The 12,624-nt window shown below is 30.6% G+C and overlaps 1 protein-coding gene across 7 annotated transcripts in view; it reads right to left on the bottom strand.

Moving 5' to 3' along the window:
• RhoBTB (Rho-related BTB domain containing) overlaps positions 1-12,624 on the bottom strand; it is a 276,592-nt gene that overhangs the window by 154,457 nt on the left and 109,511 nt on the right. Inside the window, exon 1 of one of the 7 annotated variants that reach the window (XM_075372510.1) lies at positions 5,965-6,259. The exons of the other annotated variants lie outside the window; for them this stretch is intronic. The gene's annotated coding sequence lies outside the window, so the exon portion shown is untranslated. Of the gene's footprint in view, positions 1-5,964; positions 6,260-12,624 lie in introns of those variants that run through there. 7 annotated transcript variants of the gene reach the window in all.

Genomic DNA, 12,624 nt, shown 5'->3' with positions numbered 1-12,624 from the left:
AACGGCATAGCCGGACCTGGTTTCTTCCGTTGGAGATTACAGGCAGGCAATTAAAGGATCCGGAAAGGACACGTCCCCGAGTCGAGAATACTTAATTGGATGTCCGGCTCAGGGATGTAGGAGGGAAAAAAAGACGAAACTTGGGATATAAACGGGAAAAGGTAATGGTGAATAAAGAAATAAAGAGCGCAAAAGACACTTTTATGAAAGATTTGTCAACTGGAGTGAAAACCCCGGCTGGAAAAAGTAAACGATTAATAGTAAAACATATAGGAAGTGATAATGGGTCTTTGAACGGTGGTTTATGAGTATCTGAATACAGATTTTCCCAAGAGTATCACGATGAAATGAATGGTAACAATTTTATGCAGTTGTTTAAAAAAATTGTAGAAATTTTTCCTGAATGATATGTCATAATAATGGATAATTGCCCTACCATTGTCTGAAAACTGAAAAAATTCAAAACGCTTCGACCCGAAAATCGGAATTGCCGAATGGTTAAAATCCCAGAGACTCCCTACCGTACTTTCTACGAAAAGTACGTTGAACTGCAGCTGCTGACTGCAAATTGTAAATACAAAACCCACAGCGAGCACGTTCCGCACCAGTAAATGTATCAATTTTTAACAACACTGGTGACAGCGCTGGTAGCCGAACTCGGTACTAATTAACTACGCGAGTCAAAACTTAATGTGTTTTGCTATGAGATGAGATGTCATCCGAATCTGTAAGTTATCTAAATAAACTTAATTTTAAAATTATGAAGTCCTTTTTAAAACACCCAGTATATCATTCCTCTACCTTAACGATATCGTTCCTCTAAATCCACCTTAACGATCCGAAATTATGAAGTTTCATTAAGGATCGTTAACGTGGATTTAGAGATACGAAAATGAGAATGCAGATGGATTAAAAAGACTTAAAAAGAGTATGAAATTTACAGTAAGAGCCTAATGTATAACACAGTTGAAATGAGAAAGGAAAACTACGATGGGCCGGTCATCTACAAAGAATGACGAAAATTCTGGTATTAAGAAGGGTGTAGCCTAGTAATCCTGAAGGATGTACATTAAGGATGACCCAGCACAAGCAAACGGTTCAAGAATTTTCAGGAAGATGACATCCTCCTTAACAAGAACGTGAAGCGGAGGAAGGAAAAGTTTGAAGACCCATGTTGAAGAGAACAGGGTCTACACGGACTCTACTACTGACGACATATATATATATCCCTTATCACTATCTCCCATACCAAATTTTGATTTTTAAAAACTAAATTAATCACCTATTACGCACGCTAGTACAAACTTAATTTTAAGACGGTAGGTTAAGCATTAGTTAAAATATAAATCAAAACAGACAACACATATGCAAAATTTTGTTACAAATTTTCTTTACACTAGAGATAGCAAATCGTCAGGAAATACATAAATCTATTATAAATTTAAAAAATTAGAATATACAATATTTATAATATGTTTATTTTATGTTTTATGTATTTATAATATATAACAGTCAAAAAATTATCGACAAATAAAATACATTCAAATAAATCAAATCAATCAATTTTTTGATTGATTTCGTTTGATTGACGTGCAAAATAAGGAATTAATATTCAATAGATACAAATAGGCAAGAATATTGTGTGTGTGTGTGTGTTTTCGGGTGGGTGTAAAATGATATAAATAATCTAGAAACAGATAATAAAATTAAATTCAAAACTATAATACATTACTACTTAATATAGTTTTACTATTTATTTTAACAATTTTTTATCTTAAAAATGTTTCACATTAATTTTTTTTACGACATAAATTTGTGGAAAACGGGAGTCAAATTTAATTTTATATTTCCATTATTTTCTTATAAGTTTTAAAAAACGTCATTTATTATACGTTTTACAAGACCATCGGGTTGAATTGTTACTTTTAAACAAAATGACAGTAAATTACAGTTATGCATAAAAGAAACAATTCAGCACAGTGATTTAATAAACCGGAAAATATAATTCCGTAGGACGGTAACTGTAAAAAAAAAAAATGCATGCATAAAACAGGTCTACTGGTGGTTGTTAGTAGTTTGTGAACTCCCAAGTAAATAAACACTCAAAAAATGTTTACTCACTTCTATTCCCAAAAGTAAACAGCTTGTTTACTTTTCTTTCAGATTACAATTGAATTAAATATGACATTCGATACATCCAAGGAAAAACGAAAATACATCCATTTTTTCTGTGCTGAAGACAAGAATATAAAATCACACCTATTGTATTGTAAACCTATTTTATATTATATACATAATATTAAACTAATAATAAACACTCGCACATGCGCACCCTCACACTACTCACACATACACAGACACAATATAACAAAATATCTAAATCTGAATTTTTCGAAACTACGTTTGAATGCCACATATAAAAACACGTAATTTTAACAAATACCTTAAAATAATTTCATTCACAAAGATAAATAGGAGACGAATACAAAATTGTTTACAATAAACGCAATTCCAAAGACGATAAAAGTAGTGGTAATTTTGTAAATATAATGATACAACAAAGTTTGTTATTAATTCAAGTTCATTAACATTTTTAAGCGGCACATATTTACGTTCTTTTATATTAACATTTTTATTTTCTACTAACGTCCATTTTAAGGTTAAAATTAACTAGAAAATCGTACCTACTTCGAAATTCACAGTCATCAATCGTATCAGTCATCAATACGTAATCGTTTCATTTTATTTTTATTACGGTAGCTATAGCTAACGAAAAACATGAAATATATCCAGATTAGAATATCGTAATCTTCGATTAAAATAAAAACAGAAAAATCAGCAAAAAATAAAATATTTTTAAAAAAATTAATTAAAAAACCTGCAGGAGTTCCAGATTTTTATTAAAATAAACTTAAAATGTTCCTATCTATTGTATTCATTTTAAGCGGTTCCGAATTTGGAGATATCTTTTATTAAAGTATAAAGTAATACAATCTAATGCGACATAGCGGTGGCACTAAAATTCTGATAAATGCAGTGTTCGATTTTCCATCCAGAGGGATGGAAATTAAATTTTAAATGATTTCAGTGCTAAAAAAGCCACTGCAATAGTACTCGTTGAAATTTAAAGAATTTTATTAAGGCGAGAAAACTGTAAAAACCTTGTAGGATACTCTAAAATGTCGCTCAAAGAAATGAAAAACGACTATACTATTACATATATCATAAAATACATCACGGGAGAATGGCATAAGCAGATCTTAAAATTAAAATTAGTATGAGGCAAAAAATTATATTTTATACTTCAAACTAGTCAGCTGTGGAAGTTGAAACATTTCTTTTTTAATTTTTTTTTTTCATTAATATGTTTTATTTACAAAGCTTTAAATATTTTTCAAAGTATGTTATACATCGTTTACAAATCATTCCAGTAAATATTCCAATATTGTACTCGAATTCTTCGTTATTATAAAGGTAATTTTTTTTACTATAATTAACTTTTTTTTAAATATACCGTGTTACGTCAAAAAGCGTTTCTATTTTACTAAATACTTCCATTCCCGGCACATAATACCGGTTCCCACACGTAGCACAGCCTAAGTGCCTAACACTGCAATTCATATTTCATTTATGCATTTTAATATCAATACGATGTTTAAAACGTAAATACTAAAAGAAATGCACAAAATATATTTGACAAAAATTACTGAAGATTTTAACGTTTAACTTTTGCCTTAAAGATTTTTTTATTTAAAATAGTTAGGTGAGAACGGTGAAAAAAATATAGTTTTTAATTATAACTGTATTGTAATTACTACACTATATATTTAAAAATAAAAATAAAAATATTTTCTAATTCATAACATAACACGTATAAGCGAATCGAGAAAAATTCTTTTTATCAGTTTCACTGCTTTGTGTATTAGTAAAAAAAAAATAATTTACGTTTTGTCATACTGATTGACAATAAAAGTTCATACTGTTAAAAGACTTTGGTAACCACCCTCTCCAGAATGCAATCAACACCTAACTACAAAATGCATTAAAAAAAAAGATATATATATATATATTCCTGCGATATTACACAAATGTTACTACCATAATTACATTGCAACACATACATACAGAGTAATTCTTTAAAGAATAGATCAAAAGTACGATTCTCTCCTCCCCCGTCTATTTCTAAACTAGACACTTTTTAAATAGTTTGCTTAATTTGGGAACGATGCCACACACTAAAAAAAGAGTACAAAAATATTACTCATCTACTTAAACCGTTATGTTCTGTATAAATTATCATCAATTCGTAGTTTTTTGTTTAATTTTTACAGACATGAAAGAAAAAAGTAACGATTTTAACATATTTTTTTTTATAAAATCAATTTTAAAATATAATAAATGATAAGACCGGTCTATAAACGCTCGATTATTTTGATAGGATCACCGGGATTCTTTGAAACAAGCCACTGTTTCTATCACTGGGAACCAATAATCGATAACAGTTATCCGACCGAATGGCAGTCAAGAAAACCGTTTACTACATGAGTAGTAAACGGTTTAAATTAGGTTTAACTAATTTCTTAAACTACTAATTTTTAAATTATGTTTTTAGAATTATCAGCCGTTCATCAACTTCATGCACAGAACTTATCTCAAAAATGTATTTGACTTTTAATACATCTAAACCTTCAGATCTTTAAGAAATGAAAATCTAGCTAAATAAATTAAACTAATAGACTTTTAACGATCAACAATACGTAAATAAGTACAGTATTATACGCCGGCTTCAAGGCGCGAGTGATAGCGTCTCGGCCTTTTATACGGAGATCCCAGGTTCGAATCCCGGTCAGGCATGGCATTTTCACACACTAACAAAATTATCATTTCATCTCACCTTCTGAAACAATCCTAACGGTTGTCCCAGAAGCGCATAAAATAAGCAGCGATACTCGAGTAGGAAGTTAAAGAAAGCATAATTTAATGAAAAATAACAATAAGTCAATCGCGTAATTTAAAAATAACAAGTCATTTACGTTAAGTTTTGAAAAACTTGAAAACACTTTTTTCAGAATTGTAGGTAAGTTAGTTTTTTATAATTTCGTGCCCAATTCAACAGTAAAAAAGAAACAAACGACTATGGTGGTCTCGATTTTATATTTTGTAACATATCGACTAATAACTAATATCGCAAAACATCAACCCGCTTCATAATTCGTAAACATAAAGCCTAATTTAACGTACTTCGTATACGGTTTTATAAAATCCATCGTCCTGTGTTTAAATACACGTACTACTAATTAATCGGTAGATGAAATTAATTTATACCTCTATTTTCATCTTAAAAATATTCAGTATAAAATAAATAAGTAATGAAATTATTTATTTGTATATTAATTATAATCAGGTGATACTAACAAAAAAACTAACTTAAAATCACGAGTACAAATTATAATACCTTAATTTATTTAGGGTAATAGAGAATAGACAAATCAAAAACATAGCATTAAAAAATAAATAATATTAATAAACAACTCCGTCAAATTACTAAACAGCGACAAACAACAATTAAAATTTACAAATTAATTAAAATTAACGCATATCAATAATGCAAATTTAATCCCTACTATATATATTAATTTACAACTGTCGACGAAAAAATGACCAAGCTTAACAGTATCTTCAATTTAATGATCAAAGAAAATTTAATTACAATAGAGTTTTTTTTTTTAATATAAGAACAGAAGTGTAGACCGAAATTAAAATGTTTAAAATTTCTGAATTTCTAGCGTATAAAATAATTTTATACAAGCAACATTTCTGTTTATTTGGTTCTGTTAAGATGTAAATGCGCAAAAAGTATACTAAACAAAAACAAGTAATCGGTAACGCGGGTTTACCGGTACTTTAAATAAGTTAAATAAATGGAAATTTCTTTTTAAAATCGGAATCTCGTATGAGGCTTACTCTTCTGCCTTTGCCCAACAAGCCCATTCATTTACGCTTGGACGGCCTCCTGGAGATCAGACACGTCGTACACACGGCTTCAAAACTCACGCACAACTGATTACCACTTAACAAATACACGCGTGCACGGGCCAAAACCACTATTAACTAGTACAGCGACGAGACCGCTAACGTTTTAAAGATAATAACGATAGGCCACTGGAAAAGTGTTCGACGATCCAAAAAAGTAAAAACAAGAATATTGCACAAACGATATTTTTAATGAGCGCTTAATTAAGACGGTTCGCGTCCGTCGCGTACGACAGCCTGTTATCCGGGGTCACAAGTGCGCCAGCCAGTAGAGGGGAAGAAAAACAATGGTGGGGAGAACGATATCACCCTGAGAGGGGGAACATTACCGCACCAAGGAACAGCGCACGATATACTTAAATCTTAAGTTATTTCCGTTCCAAAAAAAGAACACTTCCAGAAACGTAGTCGAGTTAAATTTACAAACATTAGATATCCCTACAGAAATGTTTTATTTTTTTTTTTACTTTTATTTTAGTCGCATCAATTAAAGTCTTTAGCGACTTAACAGTGTAATGTACTGCACCGGTAAATTTGTAATCTTGAACAAACTCAGGTCGACTACTCCTGAGACTTTCAGTTAATTGAAACCTAACCACCTAAGAACGCCGGTATCCACGATACCGAAATTGGAATAAAACTACCTTTATTATAATCGGATTACAACCTGAGAACATTAACTTCGAATAGAGCTGATTTACGACGAGTTTACCACTAAACCAACCCGGTGGGTTATTTTATTTTTATTTAAACTAAATAACAAACGATACACGAAAACGAAAAAGATAATTCTAACTTATTCTTCTCCTTAAGCGCATAAATAAGTGACCGAGTTTCGTTACAATTATTCAGTCGTTATTATTAATATCAAAAAATTATTAATTCTTATAAAATCAAAGCATTAGATGTAAAGTCTTATCAACCAAGTCGCACAAAATTTAACTTCAAATACATCATTAAAACGTGTTTAAACGCGAACCTGCGATTTAAATAAAAAAACTAAAATTATAATTTTCTAATAACAGATGCACCATTCGATCCACTAATGTCAAAATCCAATCGCATTATTAATTCAACAGAAACGATATTTGTTAATTATTCAAAATTTAGCACAGGTTGTTTATTCTATCCTACGCGAAACCAGACGTCTGATATAAACCAATAATATTAAAACTAATCGGCAATATTGTATTTCATAACATCAAAATTAAAATGACAATTATGATTTGCAAAGTGGGGATTAAATACTGAAAATATCACATTCAACAAATTTCGTTAAAAAAGTGAACACGAATTACTTTCAAAATTACAATTTTCTCTTTCCCCCAGCGTGAAAGTAAAAACGTATCATTACTTCTCATGTCTTATTCTTCCTTACCCTAGCTTTTACCCCTTTCATTTGGGATCCGCTCTTCCGCAATCTTCAGATCACAGGATTCTGAATCAATTCAGTCAAGCCGGGACCCATCCGCGACCTCGTTTACAATGCTCAGAATTCGTACAAAAATATCTTATATCATTTCGTGTCATACACGATTCGTATCTCATGAGCGATGTTTACGAAAAATCGATCCATTTTACTTGGATCTCTTCCCGCCACCACATCTTTTTATTCAAAGACATAATAAACCTGCTGCTGCTGCAGCTGCTGTAATGTGATGACCCGGCAATCAATAGTAGTATATTAGCGCAGGCCTGGAACTATTTATTTAAGGTAAGAATAAACTTCGCAGAGGAGCCCGAAACCAGTCTTAGTAAAACTTTTACCTACCACGCTTTATTTTATAAGTTGTCTTAAATTTCCTTAAAATATGCTAATCATACAGAAAATAATGTTGCATATCTTTATTGTCCAAAAAAATTCTGATTTACACACATACATATATATATATCTTATATATAAAAATTAATAATTCTTTGTTTATCCCGTATGCGTTCCTATATAATTCATCCGATTGCGATGAAACTTAAGTGAGTCGTGCGCTCGTGAAGGTTACTGAATTAGTTTGCACCCGCTAGATAGCGCGGGGTCGAGATATTTCGAAAAATTGTATTTATGATTCTATCTGGCTCATATTCAGAATATATACTGGTTACGTGAAAAGAAATATTTTTGCAAAAATGGATCCGAAAATGGGTGGCGCTGAATCGAGGTATTTCGAAAAATTGTATTAATGGTCCGATTTGGCTCGTATTTAGAATATATATTAGTTAATAATTTATAACAACCACTTAACAACAACTTTTTATATGTGTATATAAAAATTTGTTGGCAAGTGGGTTTTATAAATTATTATTTTGTAATTATACCAACGGGCCACGTTTGATAAAATTATTATATATATTAGTTACCTGGAAAGATATATTTTTGCAAAAAATGGATCCGCTAGGAGTCGGGATATTTCGGAAACTTGTGTTTGTGGTCCGATTTGGCTCATATTCAGAACATATATTTATTACGTGAAAAGAAATATTTTTGCGAAAAAGGGAAGAACGGAAAAAGGAAAAAATGTAAGAGTTGATGAGGGGGAGGAGCAAGATTGGAAGTGGGAACGAGGGAAAAAAGGAAAGGTTTTATATATATATATATATATATATATATATACAGCAAAACATTTCCGGGTCAGCTAATATATATATATATATATTTAAATGTTACAGGAAATTCAATTATAAAAAAAAAACTGATAACTTCGCTTTCATAGTATTTACTACAAAAACCAAGCAATGAAGTATAATTTCATACGTACATTTCTAATATATCAAGAAGGATAAGAGGACAATTTTTTTTCGAACGTAGACTTTTTATTCCAGTATTGTAATTAAAATTAGAACCGACACCAAATTACCAACAAGAATTTTCGGTTGTAATTTTACATCGGCGGTTGAAACCAGGACTGAATTTACTACGTATGAAAAACGGTTGACGGTCCAATTGATGACGGTTTATTGACATCGAAAGACATTTAAGCTAATGTCGCTTGAATACGCAGTTATGTTTGCTTATGAATTATATTATTGTTAATATAATATGTTATGTAAACTGTAAGCTTTTATCATAAGCTTATTTCATAAGCTTTTTTTTTTTAAGTTAATTTATCAAAAACAAAACCTTTCAAATATAAGAAAATAATATTGATCCTATAAAACCACTTTAGCGTCAAATTCCTTAACGTGCTTCGTTATAAGTCATTAACGTTTCGTTTGACTAATTCTAAACAAGTACAGCCGTCAGAATTTAAAATAGAATTCTTAAAAATTAAAATCTTATCTCCTTAGATCCAAGTCACGTCCAAAAGTAATTCAGTATACATCACGGATACGTAAGTATCTCTTTTGGAGTATGAGATTTTCAACGCGTTACTAACCTCGTGTTCGATAAATGGAAGAAAATTTATCTGACAAGACGCCTGAAAATTTAACAAATAAAGAGAATAGATTACACGGGCGATCATGGCACAAGGGATCTGCGCCAGAAGCAGTTACCATATGATGATAGGGAAAAATTAGAAACAAGAATTTAGAAAAAAAATTGAACGCTCTATGTATATATATATGTTTGTTATGTATTAGAAAATAATATTAAGTCAAATTTAAAGATACATAAAATAAATCGATTTTTTTCTTTCTGTAAATAAAATGAAACAAATACATACACATATACATAGTGAAAATATTCAAGAAATAAAAATAACAAAAAGAAAATATTATTATAATCAAAGTACAATATGAATTATATATTTTCAAATAATCTATGAACCGGCATAAATTCTTAAACAAAATACTACTACAACGGTTACAAAATGCATTTACATTGATCACGACCGCTTCACAAAAGTAAAAGTACCAATAATAATAATAATTTTCTTTAAATTTTCAGAATATTTATCTTCACTTCTTTATCTTTATTTATCTTTTTATTTCAACGGACGAACTTTTTTAAGGGTATTTGAGGAAATTTTAATAAAAATTTTCATCCAAACAGGTAGACAATAATGTAATTTATACCAATAAACTATAATATCAAAAAGTAGTTACGCAAGTAATCGGCACTTGTCGTCTCCGCGACGTAGTTAAGTATTCAAAACTCGAAAAACGGCCTTAGGGTCTATTCAGTTTCCTGTCGAACTGTCTTCTACAGGATCGCTAGCTAAAAGGGAAGCCAGCTAATGAATAGCGATGAGTTTCTTTAAATTTTCTTTCGATCAAACGTAAAGAACATACATTACTATTAGGTATTTTCATTCCACGTGACCGTATATTTTATGCGTCTACCGAACTCCAATCGTTCGCTCGGTACTATAAGCTATTACATAAACTTCTATATAATTCGTAAAATAGTACCGTAAATATAAAAGTAAAATCGTGAGGTAATCTTGTGAAAATAAAAACCACACATCACGTAGAACAATTACACCATAAATTATTGGTAAATAAAAACCAAATAAATATCGCTAATAACATGCATCAGAACTTATTTGAGTTATCAGAAGATCGAATCGTTACATTTCTTTAAAATTAAAACTGAACATAGAAGAATAGTTAAATAAGTTATCGCAAAAATTTTGTCCCGAGCGATAATGTAAGTATTATTAGGTAAGTGTACTTAATATTAAAGTTCTAATATATTTAGATTTCGAGGGTTGTTTAATTTACAGTAAATCGCGAATAAGCGGTACTGTGAGGAGGATTCATTCTATTATTCTGGACAACAGGAACGCTCTTCTTCGGTATTTGAACGTATACACAGCCAAATGTTCGTCCACAGGTTTTTTAATACAAAACAAAGCGTTCACACAGATAATTAAATGATACCTTTTACGAACACGTAGGTGGCTGTCTATTATTAAGAGCAATTTTTTAACGTCTTCAGTTAATATTTCATATGTAATTAAATTTATTAAGGACTACAATACAACTGTTTTTAATTGAATTTTACTCCAATTTAGGTCCACACGTTAAAAAAAGTCGTTCTTCAATTTTATTTTTCTCAGGTAAAATAAAAAATTTGAATGTACAAAAATATTCGATCAAGTATGTTTTCTCAAAAGCATCGGTTTACACTATATCCAAGATATCTACAGAAAAAATATCCATTAGTCTAGATGAACTTCAGCCAAAAATTATTAACGCAGTAATCCAATACGAATTTTATTTTTTATAGATAGTAATTAATAGACAAACAAGCTATAATTTCCATTTCATACTCCCGTATTCAAGCTGCCAGCTTGTAGGGTGAATAAATCATCTAAAAAAAAGAAAAAACATTACGGCTGCGACAAATCAACAAACTTGACGTACATGAAGTACCGCTTAAAGTTACATCTGAACTTCAGTAAGCTCGGCGGCACGATGATCTGCAAAGAGCATTCGCTTCGTTGAAGAAGGCTGCAGGAAAACATTTCGTTCCTAATTCTCTCTAATTTGCGTAGAACGGATGTTGATTATTCTTAGGCACGGTTAAGGAATTTTCGGGAGTTACTTAAGACTCGTAGATCCTCTACAACGTCGTTACGGTTACAACACCTGACAAAACAATATTATTACACACCTTTCCGTAAAACAACGGTTTTTTTTATATTTTAATAGGAACAAACGATTATACAGTGTCATGCAGTCACACCTGAAGAAGCACTTGCATTAGTATTATATTTGGAATGTTCTTTTGTACGGATTCGAACCAAAGACACTGTAGAAAAGAGACAACGGAAGGTTGGAGGCGTTTCGGAAAAGATGAAAACTATATGAAAAAATTGTGAAGAAGTAAAGTTGACTAAAACATTGTTAGAAAGTCGGGTGGAAGTAAAAAAAAAAAAAACGACGGAAAAGAGTAAAAATTATAAAAGATATAAAACGAAACGGAAGCTATCAGAAACTGCACTTTATTTATTTAACCTCTGAAACAACAACAAAAGGCTTACGTCCGATTACGATTATTTTATGACAAATGAATTCTGTAATTCATGGAAAATGTCAAACCTGACCGGGAAACGAATGCTGAACTTTTCGGATAAATGACAGAGACGCGGACGTACAATCGTTCACCTTCAATAAAGGATTATAAATGTCAAATATCTCTTAAAATCTGTTGTATCGTTACCTGAAATATTTCAGAAAGTAGAGTTCTAGAAATTAAAAACCGTAAAGGTAAGGAATGACGACGGTCGAAGCCACGTTTAATAAATCGGTTAAGCGATGTTGCATACAGTTCAGTGATATTATTGCATCTGTTAGCGGTTAATAAACAAGCAGATGTGACAATTAACTAAATAAAAATTAAAATCGTAAATTATCATCTCAGGTCTGAAACTGGAGAAACTGCTAAACTGTAACTGGTCTAACAGCTTATTATGAAAACATTGTAGAAATAAACGACTTTTTTATAGAAATTTTATAAAATTACCTAATTTGTGAAAATAATAATTTCAATTATCAAAACGTTTTACTTAATCTAAAAACTGGAAAACTGACACCAATAATTTATGTATTTATTAACCGGCGAAAATATGAAATATACAGAGCCTGTGAACTAGTAAGTTGAAAAATTGTAAAATTACTCGTCTCTTCAAACACCAAAGGGTATTAGGAAAT

Source organism: Lycorma delicatula, chromosome 1 (genome assembly GCF_047948215.1).
Source record: "Lycorma delicatula isolate Av1 chromosome 1, ASM4794821v1, whole genome shotgun sequence".
Lineage (NCBI taxonomy): Eukaryota > Metazoa > Arthropoda > Insecta > Hemiptera > Fulgoridae > Lycorma > Lycorma delicatula.
Note: the sequence above shows the minus strand (reverse complement) of the source record. Positions and strands in the feature narration are given on the sequence as shown.